Here is a 12,455-nt window from a genome sequence, read left to right as displayed (position 1 = left end):
TGTTGAAATCCATACTTGATGTATACTAAGCTGATCTTCTGTATATTAAGATAATCGAAAATGAATCTTGATGTGAATGGAAGGGGAGAGGGAGTGGGAAAGGGGAGGGTTGTGGGTGGGAGGGACGGTATGGGGGGGAAGCCATTGTAATCCATAAGTCGTACTTTGTAAATTTATATGCATTAAATAAAAATTAAACAAAAATAGTTATTAATCATAACTCTCAGTTTAAGCTTTTCTTACCAAATTTTCATGTTTGCTGATGTTTATATCTATGGGAAAATTGGGTCTCTGGATTGCAACCAATGAAAGCATCCAGACTAACAGTAATAAGGTCAACAGTCAGCAGAATGATGTCCAGCTGAACTGAAATAGCTTTTCTTATTTGGTAGAGGGGTTACCTCCTGCATTATGCTGACATACTGACATAGACAGTAGATATTGGAGCCTGTCCCTTCTGCCAAATGGAGAATACCATATTTTGGTCCATCATATATATATTTATATATTATAATATATATTATATATTATACTATATATTTCTATACATAATATAGAATTGCATATAATTATTATAAATATATAATTGTATATAATTATTATATATGAATTTGTTATTTATATATAAATAATTATTTCTGATCCAGCTCCTTACCAATGGATTGAAAAAGCAGTGAAAGATGCTCCAAGTACCTGGGTTCCTGGGACACACATCAGAGGAAAAGCTCCTGGTTTCAACCTGGCCACACTCTGGCTATTGAAGTCATCTCAATAATATATATATATATATATATATATATATAAAATACATATAGTAAATTATATAATATTATCTGTTTATAATTATATATTATATAATATATTGTATGATAAATTATAATATATTTTATATATGAATATATTTATATACATAAATATATAAATAAATGTAAATATATATATAAGGAATTTATTTATGTAGTTGACAGGTTTACTTACAGAGAGTGAGAAGAAGAGACACAGAAAGGTCTTCCATATGCTCATTTACTCCCCTAATGACTGCAATGTCTGCAGCTGGGCCAATCTGAGCTAGGAGCTTCCAGGTCTCCCATATTTTGGCAGGGACCAAAGCACTTGGAACAGCTTCTACTGCTTTCCCAGGCTATTGCAGAGAGCTGGCTGGGAAAAGGAGAAATGGGGACTAGAACTGGTGCTCATATGGGGTGCCAGCATTGCAGGTAAAGGATTACACCACTGCACCACAGTGCTGGCCCCAGTCTATCCTTTATTAAGGAGATCTCAGTAATCATGTTCAGGTATTGCTGTCCTATATTCATGGCCAAAGTCCTAGCAGGCAACATGGTTTGGAGAATCATAAGCACAAGGTGTGTAGGAGACTTCATTTCTCATACAGCACAGTTAATAACAAGGTTCCAAGAGGGGAAATTACTTGCATCATAGTCTTTGAGAACTAATGGACATCACAGGTGATCTAAAGAATTTAGAAGGTTTGTGAGCCCCTAGAGTGAAAAAGTCACTGGGAGCACAAGGACAGTGCCTAGAGTTTATTTTGATGGATTTTAGCCCCTTTCATTGGAGGGAGGCCCGAAGAAGCTGGACTGATTAGTAAACCTCAGAAGTGTCTTTTCAAGGTGAAGGCAAACTGAGACTGAGGGGTTTTTGGAAAAACGTTGAACAAAAGACATTTCCCACACGTGGTTAAGACACATCATTTATCTACTGATTTTCATCAGATCTGTTAACATTAGGTATAAGGTACAGTGGACATGGTGGATGGCATATAGCAATATGATTTTAGTAATATATCATGAGGTGCTTTTTTTAAATGGATTTAGCAGGTAAAATTGGGCTACCTAATGGGATGTAGCTGGAATAATCACCTTTTTGTTAAATAAATCTGAGGTAATAAATGTTAGTGTATGAAGACATTGAGTTTTCTTTTATTGGGCCTTCTTGGTTATTTTAATCTGGGATCTGCGAATTCTCATTTTCTTTATTTTATTCCTCATCATGTCGGACCAACTCTGCTGCTTTGGGGATTTTTTTAGTACATCTGACATTTGGAAATTTAGACAATAGTATAGTTAAAATGAGATGTACCAAGTAAAGTATTTATTTTTATTCTGATACATATTTTGGAATTCTTCTAAAATTCCTATTGAGTATCCTTGTTAAATTTAGTTGCATCCCAGGTTAAGACTTATTGGAGGCAGGCTCCATGGCTCAATAAGCTAATCCTCCACCTGCGGTGCAGGCACACCAAGTTCTAGTCCTGCTGGGAGAGCCAGATTCTGTCCCAGTTGCTCCACTTCCAGTCCAGCTCTCTGCTATGGCCCAGGAGTGCAATGGAGGATGGCCAAAGTGCTTGGGCCCCGTACCTGCATGGGAGACCAGCAGGAAGCACTTGGCTCCTGGCTTTGGATCAGCGCCATGTGCCAGCCGCAGCACACTGGCGGCAGCGGTCACTAGGGGGTAAACCAACAGAAAAAGGAAGACCTTTCTCTCTGTCTCTCTCACTGTCCACTCTGCCTGTCAAAATAAAAAATAATTTTTATAAAAAGACTTATTGGAGCCACTTTAGTGATTATACCCATGAAACTTTGTTAATAAATGCAAATAGAACCTGGGAAAATTGATGTATATCTTATGCTGTAGAGACTTAAGATTGAACATCTTTTTTTAATCTTTTTTAATTATATAATTTAAAAACAAATTTTAGATTTTTTTTTTTACTTTACTAAGTCACAGCTCTGGCCCCATTAATATGACTTAACAATGTTTTTTCCTCTCAGAATTATCTCTATTGTTTCAGTTAACTGCATGCCTTTTCTTTACATTCAGATTCCCTCAGCTGTCAAAGCTTATTCATCTTAATTCTGTTGTTCCTATTTCCCTCCCTTTTATTCTGTCCCTAGGCTAATTGAGATCATGATTCTCCATTCCTTCTGTGTGGTGTCACAGTAGGCTTGAAGTGTTCTTTTTCTCTTCTGATTTCTAAAGAAAGAAATTATGTATTCCCCCAGTTTAGATATTTTAATAATGCACTCTAAAACAAAGGTTAAATGTTCTTAATTTGACAAGAATTTTCGGGGCCAGTGGTGTGGCATAGTGGGTAGAGCCACCACTTGCAGTGCTGGCAGCTCATATGGATCCAGATCTCTGCTATAGCCTGGGAAAGCAGTAGAAGATGGCCCAAGTCCTGGGCCCCTGCACCCATGTGGGAGACCTGGAAGAAGCTCCTTGCTCCTGGCTTTGGATTGGCACAACTCTGGCCATTGCAGCCAACTGGGGAGAGAACCAGTGGATGGAAGACCCCTCTCTCTTCTCTGCCTCTCTCTGTGCAACTCTGACTTTAAAATAAATAAATAAATCTTTAAAAAAAGATTTTTTTCTAATTTTAGATTTGTTCTACTTCATTGCCACTTCAGGGTGTGTGTAAGGAGTGCATATCCAGTTTTTCTATTTTGGAATTTGGGGATTTTGTATTAGCTCTGCTGTGTATTCATTTTTCTTGAGCATTGGTGATATCTTCTCCTTAGTTGTATTAAGAGAGAGAGCAATAGCCCTCATGTCTTTTTAGGTAAGTAAGACATATTAAAAACAGAGCATTCAGTATACATTCATAGTATTTTGACTTGTTCAATTGATTTTCCTGACCTCCCTTGGATATTCTTGGTCTTTGCTGTACAACTTTCTATACTCATTAATTCTTTGATATTCCCAAATCCAGAAAATGAATGACTCAACAGCTGTGTTCCTGTATTTGCTGGGACTCAGGGTAAGAAGCAAAGTGGAGGTGTTCAGGAATCTAAAGTTACATGCTACATAGCAAAGCACATCATTTCCTATACAAAGTGACTGGGAAATCCAGAATCTTTTGCACACATATTGGATCCTGAACTATTACTGGACTATTCAGTAAGATTTTAATGTATTTATTTTCTGTGTGTGTGTTTGTATTTCTAAATAAACTCTGCTGGGCTACTTAACATTAACATGTATTGCAGAATTCTTTCATCAGTTTTTACTTTTAAAAAGTTTCTCTTTCAGTTTTATGGGAGAGGGTAGAAGTTTCCTGCTATGTAACTGAAAGTTCATTCATTCATTAAAGTTAAAAATATTTGTTGCAAATTGGTAGAATACTATTAATTCTCATGTGATTTACATGAAACTAAATACATTCTCTATTTTGTTTTGCTTAAAATTTCTGCATGTGTGGACTTCTTTTTTCCTTCTTGCCCCAAATCCCTTTGTGTATTGGGATGGCAAATGGGTTTTACACTGGAGAAAACATGTTATTTTGGCAAAGAAGTACTTAGCCTTCCTGCTTCAAGTATTCAAATATTGCATTGGAAATCAGTATATTTGTTTACTGTACAAATGTCCTTCATACAATTTTGTAATCTTCTGGGATGGGAGAGGAAGCAGGAAATAGGAGGATTATGGGTGGGAGGGATGTTTTGGGGGAGGGGAAGCCACTGTAATCCAAAAGCTGTACTTTGGAAATTTATATTTATTAAAAAAATTAAACAATTTTGTAATCTTCATCTTCCTTTTTATTTCATCCTTTTTAAAAAAAGATTCATTTATTTTACTTGAAAATCAGAGTTACACAGAGAAGGAGAGAGAGAGAGAGAGAGCAGTCTTCCAACCGCTGGTTCACTCCCCATTTGGCCACAATGGCTGGAGCTCTGCCAATCCAAAGCCAGGAGCCAGCAGCTTCTTTTGGGTCTCCTATGCAGGTGCAGGAGCCCAAGGGCCTGGGCCATCCTCTACTGCTGGATAGTAAGTCTTACTTGCCTAAAAAGATGGATAGTAATTTGAGTAGCCAGGACTTGAACTGGCACCCAATTGGAATGTCAGCACTGCAAGCCACAGCTCTACTTGCTACTCCACAGCATCGGCCCCCTAAATTCTTATGAGTATTGCTACACGATTGGAATTTATAATTGATAATGCTGAACAATTGAAACTGTCTTATTTACAATTGTAGGACTGGATATGGCAGTTCTACTTGAAGTAAAGTATGTAGCCTGCTTATTGTATGATTTTCGGAAAAGCATGTATTTATATATAACAGCAGATCTGTTAATCATTTAAAAGTGAATTGTCATGATTACCCAGATGTAAAGAATGCAATATGTGCTAATGAGTTAGCAGTCACAGACATTTAGAATTAGAGGGATTTTAGAACTTTTTCAATACTGCAGTTTTTATGAAAAACTAATAATTTTTTTTATTTGACAGGTAGAGTTATATACAGTGAGAAATCAGAAAGGCCTTCCTTCCATTGGTTCAGTCCCCAGATGGCTGCCACAGTTGGAGCTGTGCCCATCCAAAGCCAGGAGTCAGGTGCTTTCTCCTGGTCTCCCATCCGGGTGCAGGGCCCAAGCACTTGGGCCATCCTCTACTGCCTTCCCGGGCCATAGCAGAAAGCTGGACTGAAAGAGGAGCAACCAGGACTAGAACACTTTGCCCATAAGGGATACCAGCACCACAGGTGGAGAATTAACCAAGTGAGCCACGGCGCTGGCCCCCGATAAATTTACTCTTAACAAAATATCAAAATATCTTATTTAGTATAAAGTTAGTAGTGAAAAGAGACTACCTTGTTGAACACAGAAATTTGAGATTATATTTCTTGGTATTAATTTGCATCTTAAGGCTTATTGCCTAGTTTATTTCAATATTTCAATCTAATATTCCTAATAATATCTTGTACTTAGTGGTTCACTGTGTGCCAGACAATATTCTTTTGATTTTTAAAAAGATTTATTTATTTATTTATTTGGAAGTCAGAGTTACACAGATAGTGAACAAGAGGAAGAGAGAGAGAGAGAGAGGTCCTCCATCTGCTGGTTCACTCCCCAGATGGCCTAAAAGGTCAGAGATATGCCAATCTGAAACCAGGAGCCAGGACCTCTTCAGGGTCTCCCATGCAGATTCAGGGGCCCAAGGACTTGGGCCAACTTCCTACTGCTCTCCCAGGCTATAGCAGACAGCTGAATGGAAAGTGGAGCAGCCTGGACTTGAACCGGCCTCCATATGGGATGCCCCCACTGCATGCAGTGGCTTTACTAGCTACACCACAGCACTGGCCTCAAGACAATGCTCTAAAATGATGCATTAATTATTCCCAAATATTGAAAAGTGGCATGGTACACATTTGAATGTGTTGTTTTGTACTAGTTGTAGAAACAGTTTAAAATATATTTATATTTAAAAATGTAAGCTTTGATCTAAAGGTTTACTTTCCCTTAAGGTGCCTGTTTGGAAACTGAGAGATCATTGAAGTCTCAAGACAGAGTACAACTGATCTTATCCAAGCCTCCTTTATCACATGAGGATGCTAAATGCCAAGCCCAGAGAAGTAAAGTGAATTGTTCAAGGTCACATAGGTAAGTTGTGGCAGGGATAATTCTGTATTAGCATTAGGTATCCTGATACATAGGCCACTGTTCTGTCAATTTTGTACTCCTTCTGGAGTTAAAGATTCTAAGTTGTGGAAAATTGAATTTGGAAATTTAGTGGTTGCTATGTTGTTATGGTGAGAAATTTCTGTGTATAGCTATGAGTTGCTTAAATTTTATTCAATATATTTTTCTAGTATGTTTGCTATTTATTTGAAATGTATAACAAGTAGCTTCATCTATTTGCCAAAAGAATTTTTAAAGATTTATTTATATTATTTGAAAGTCAGAATTACACAGAGAGAGAAGGACAGGCAGAGAGAGTGGTCTTCCATTCACTGGTTCACTCCACAGTTGGCCTCCATGGCTGGAGCTGTGCTGACTGGAAGGCAGGAGCCAGGAGCCTCTTCCTGGTCTCCTATGCAGGTGCAGGGGCCCAAGGACTTGCACCATTTTATAGTGTTTCCCAGGCCATAGCAGAGAGCTGGATAGGAAGTGGAGCAGCCAGGTCTTGAACTGATGCCCCTATGGAATACCAGCACTGCAGGTGGCAGCCTCACCCACTATGCCACAGTGCCAGCCCTTGCCAAAAGAATTTATAGAAGCTATTCCATATATACACTTAACAATTATTTAGTTACTTGACATGAACTATCCCTGCATATTTGAAAATTTTGAATGGTATCACTTGGGTTTTAAGAATGTTATATTTTAGGTCTCTTAATATTTTTAGTGATGATGTTTTAAAGGCCCTTTCTGTTTTATGAAAAATGATAAGGATTTTGTTTTACAATGGCCATAGTATTACTACTTAAAGCAATAGATTAAATAAAACTTTTAAACAAAGTCATTTAATACTGAATTCTAACACACTGGTATATTTTAAAGTGAGAAGCCGGATTTCTTTCAGATATTCTAAAGAAGAATGATAATCAAAATTGAAGACATCTACAGTTTTTAATCACTTGTTTTAAGTATTGGTCATAATGGTCCAATTTTGAGTTTAATTTTAATTAGCTTTTAAATGATTCAATATGTTTTATAGAAAAAATTCGGAGAACATAATTATATACTCAACCTCCCTCCCTTCTTTTTCCTTCTTTGTCATTTTTTTTAGCTTATGAAATGACATTTTCAGTTTACATTACATTAAAAAGGGTTCTTGAATCAAGGGACAAGTTTAACAGGCAAAAAGCAAAAAGATCGTAATTTAGAGGGAATATAGACAATGGCTCTAAACAATATTTGAATATCACATCTAAACAATATTTGAATAAATTGATAAATATTTTAATTTCTCCTACTAAAATGCTCAAAGTCTTTAATTATTTATCAAATATTAGTGCAAAATTATGGATTTAAATGATCCCAAAAAGTGATGAATTTTTGTGTAATAAAGTCCAATTTTTGTCAAGGCTTTTTGACAGTCTCACAGAAAACTTATGTTTGTGAATGGGAAGAATAATACCAAAATATCCATACTACCAAAAGCAATTTGCAAATTCAATGTAATCCCAATCAACATACCAACGATGTTCTCAGAGCTAGAAAAAATGATGCTAAAATTCACATAGAAACATGAGAGATGCTTAACATCTAAAGTAATATTATAAAGCAAAAAAAAGCTGGAGACATCACACCATATTTTAAGACATATTACAGGGGTCAGCACTATGACAAAGCAGGTAAAGTCACCGTCTGCAGTGCCGGCATCTCATATGGGTGCCAGTATGTTTCCCAGCTGCTCCACTTCTTATACCCCTCTCTGGTATAGCCTGAGAAAAAAGTAGAAAATGGCCAAAGTCTTTGGGCCCCTGCACCTGCATAGAGACCTGGAAGAAGCTCCTGACACTTGGATTCAGATCAACAGAGCTCCGGCCATTGTGACCATTTGGGGAGTAAACCAGTGGATGGAAGACCTCTCTCTCTCTCTGCCTCTACCTCTCTGTAACTCTGCCTTTCAAATAAATATACTGCAAAAAAAAAAGAAGAAGTGTTAGCACTGATATAATAACAGACACATAGTTCAATGGAAAAGACTTGGTAGCATAGAAATAAACCCAAATTTCTACCAGCAACTCATATTTAACAAAGGAACTAAAATGAACTGGAGAAAGAAGAATCTCTTTCACAAGTGGTGCAGAGGAACTTGATTATCCATATGTAGAAGCCTGAAAAGAGACTCCAACATCTCTTACACTATGTGAAAGTGAACTCACAGTGAATTAAAATGTAATCATAAGACCCAAACCCAAGTACACATAGGGAAACTCTAAATATTGTCAACACACAATAGCTTTTGGGTAAGATTCCAATAGCAATAGTCACAAAAATAAAAACAGAGACATTTGAGTATATCCAACTAAGATACTTCTTCACAACAAAGTAAACATCAGAGTGTAGATACAATGAACAGATGGCAGGAAAAATTAAAACTCTGAATGTTTACAGATTTCCAGAACATTTACATGAATTGGAAAAACTCCAAAAAATACAGTGAAGAAACAGGCAAGGATCTGAATAGACATTTCTCAGAAGAAATGTACATGGTCAAAACATGTGAATATGCCCGATGTCACTAGCCATTATGTAAATATAAATCAGAACACCATATCAGTCTCCAACACCTGTGGGAGAATACAACACTCAGGTGTTTGTGTGTGCAGCAAGTGGGTTTAGAGGACCCTGTTCACCTCTGGAGAGCAGAGCCTACAGGGAGGTAAAGAAACCTTACTGCGCAGGGGCATGCTAATCTTCTCTGTATCATTCCAATTTTAGTATATGTGCTGCCGAAGCGAGCACATGTGCTGCCGAAGCGAGAAAGAGATGAAAAGAATTTATCTCAGCTAGCCACTAATATTCAAGAAACAAGGTCTTCAGGAAAGCCAACTCAACTGACATTTTCATGTCATTGTTAAATAAAGGAAAAATTATCTAGGTTCAGCAATACGTAGTTTATAAGAGAAAGACTACAGAGTAATTTCCTTGGCATAGAAATAACTTTGTGTTTTTTTTTTTTTTGTTTTTTTTTTTTTTTTTTTTTTTTTTTTATCCATGAGGGCTTGCTATCACCACCACACACCCACATCCCATATACAAATGCCTGGCTTGAGTGGTAGCTTCTCTGCTTTGAGGCAAGTTTCTGCTAGTGTGCACCCTGGGAGGAGACGGAGGATGGCAGAAGTGCTTGGGTCCCTGCACCCAAATGGGACATCCAGAATGAATTCCCAGTTCCTGGTTTTGGCTTGGTCAAGCTTTGGCTATTGCAAGTGTCTGGGGAGTGAAGCAGTGGTTCCCTCTTCCTGTCACTCTGCCTTTCAAATCAATAACTGTTGTTGGTAATGACTAATAATGATATTCACTGATTGTCAAATTTTGAATCTATTAATTATAGACAATTCTCTTTGTATTTTTAAACTTTCATAATGTTCTGTAGCCAATTTCATCACTAGAAATAAAAACTTTTCCTCAAAAAAAAAAAAAGAAACCTTACTGCTTTCCTAATGTGCTTATTAAGTTCTTGACCAGCGCCTGTTAGTCTTGCCACAAACTTTCTAGTCTTACTACTTTCCTTCTTCTTCTTCTTCTTCTCTGTGACTTGTAAAATAGTATACATTCTATATACTGTGGATACTTTTGATTTATTTTATTCCTTCGGTCTCCTATGAAGTTCCTCCACAAAAGCACAGCCCTCAAAATATTCATTCATTTATGCAGTCTGCAGATTTCATGAGCTACTAAATTCCAAGTAGTATGTTAAAGGCAAGATCTGGGCCTAAGAGAAAAGTGGTCTAAATTCTGTGCCTAGAAGAGGATTTGGGACATAGTAGAACTTCAGTGAAGTGCTATGTGAATGACATGCACTCATTAAATGAGTAATCTAAAGCATACACTTCATTTAAGCAACACAGCAGCCCTACTCACCTCAGGTAGAGCAATTGAGAGGAATAATGTGAACAAAAATAAGACATCAATAAGTTGAATAATAACAGAGAAAAAACAAAATGAGATAGATGCCAACATTACTGAGCTATTTTTGAGGAATTAAATTGATAGAGGGGCTGGCATTGTGGCCAAGTGGGGAAAGCTGCAATCTGTGAGGCCAGCATAACATCTGAGTTCCACTTTGAGTTTAGGAATCTCCACTTCCAATTTAGCTCACTGCTAAACACCTGGGAAACCAGCAGAAGATGGACGAAGGACTCAGGTCCTTGCCACTCATGTGGGAGACTTGGATGAAGCTCCTGACTCCAGCATGCCCCAGGCTCAACTGTTGAAACTCTCTGGGGTGTGAGCCAGCAGATGAAAGCTATCTATGTCTTTCCCTCTCTCTCTAAATCCACCTTTCAAATAATAAAGATTTAATAAACAAATTAACTGATTTCAAAATACACAAAAACATGAACAATACTATATCATTTTTATGCCAAACTGATAAAAAATAACAAATGCTAGAGAGCACATGGGAAAAGAAAACCACCATATATGGTAGGTGAAAACACAAGTTAGTACAGATGTTATGCAGAACAGTATGGTCATTCCTTAAAAAGGATAAAAATTGGGGCTGGCGCTGTTGTGCAGTGAGTTAAAGCCCTGGCCTGAAGGGCCAGCATCCCATTTGGGTGCCAGTTCTAGTTCCAGCTGCTCTTCTTCCAATACAGCTCTCTGCTATCTCCTGGGATAGCAGTAGAAGATGGCCCAAGTCCTTGGGCCCATGCACCCATGAGGGAGACCCAGAGGAAGCTCCTGTCTCCAGGTTTCAGAATGGCATAACTCTGGCCTTTGTAGTCATCTGTAGAGCGAACCAGCTAATGGAGGACCTCTCTGTGTCTCTACCTCTATTGTAACTCTTTCAAATAAATAACAAAAATTAAACTAAGATAAAAATTGACCTACCATGTGAGAGTTATCTTGCTCTTGGCTATATAGAATAAGGAAATTTTATTAGAAGGAAAGGAGGAGAGCATATCAAAGATACAGCAATTTTCCCATAACACAGCCACTATAACACAGTTCACTGCAGCCAGGATGTGAAACCAATCTAGCTGTCCATCAATGAAAAACAATGGACAGGGCAACCTCTTTTAGATACAAAAAAAGAACAAAATATTATTAAATTAATTGAAATAAGCCAGAAGCAGGAACACAAATGTCACCTGGTCCTTGTCGCATGTGGAAGTGAAAGAAAATAATGGATCTGAACACAGAACTGTGATTACTAGAGGCTGAGAAGGGAAGCAGCTAGGGATAGAGGGGGATTGGATAATAGGTATCAAAAATCAAAGAGGCAGAAAGAACTTCTGGTGTTCCATAATATAATGAGATGACTACATTCAACCATATTAGGTTCTGTGTAAAGAACTGAAGGAGAGGAGCTGGTAGTCTCAAATCATGGAGAAGAATTAGAAACTGTAGTTGCTTGGGGGCCAGCATTGTGGCACAGTGGGCTAACACCCTGGCCTGAAGCACCAGCATCCCATGTGGGTACCAGTTCTAGTCCTGGCTGCTCCTCTTCTGATCCAACTCTCTGCTATGGCCTGGGAAAGCAGTAGAAGATGGCCCAAGTCCTTGGGTCCCTGCACCCAAGTGGGAGATCTGGAAGAAGCTCCTGGTTCCTGGAATCAGATTGGCAGAGCTCCGGCCATTGTGGCCATCTGGGGAGTGAACCGGCAGAGGAAGACCTCTCTCTCTCTCTGCTGCTACTTCTCTCTGTAACTCTGTCTTTCAAATAAATAACTCTTTAAAAACTTAATAAAACTGTAGTTGCTTAGCTTGATCACTTTTTACTGCATAAATGTGTGCAAATATTGCACTACACCCTGTAATAATGCATGACTAGGACACATTAATCACAAATTATTTCAATGAAATTTTAAAAATTAGAAGCATTTCTTTATATTAACAATGAACTATTTGAAAATGAAATTAGAGAAACATTTCCATGCATAGCAGCATAAGAACCAGGAACCAATGTCTTCAATGTTATCAGTGATGAATCAGATTCACAGCCCCCAGCACTCAGTTTTTGCCATATACTTTACCATG

The 12,455-nt window shown here is 37.8% G+C and overlaps 1 pseudogene; it reads right to left on the bottom strand.

The window, feature by feature from the left end:
* Window positions 1–9,144: 9,144 nt before the first annotated feature.
* On the bottom strand, window positions 9,145–9,212 carry LOC149119953 (U6 spliceosomal RNA; annotated as a pseudogene).
* Between the last annotated feature and the right edge of the window lie 3,243 nt (window positions 9,213–12,455).

The sequence above is a fragment of the Oryctolagus cuniculus genome, chromosome 21 (assembly GCF_051225735.1).
Source record: "Oryctolagus cuniculus isolate XC-2025 breed Fujian yellow rabbit chromosome 21, ASM5122573v1, whole genome shotgun sequence".
NCBI lineage: Eukaryota > Metazoa > Chordata > Mammalia > Lagomorpha > Leporidae > Oryctolagus > Oryctolagus cuniculus.
This window is presented reverse-complemented; position numbering and strand designations above follow the sequence as displayed.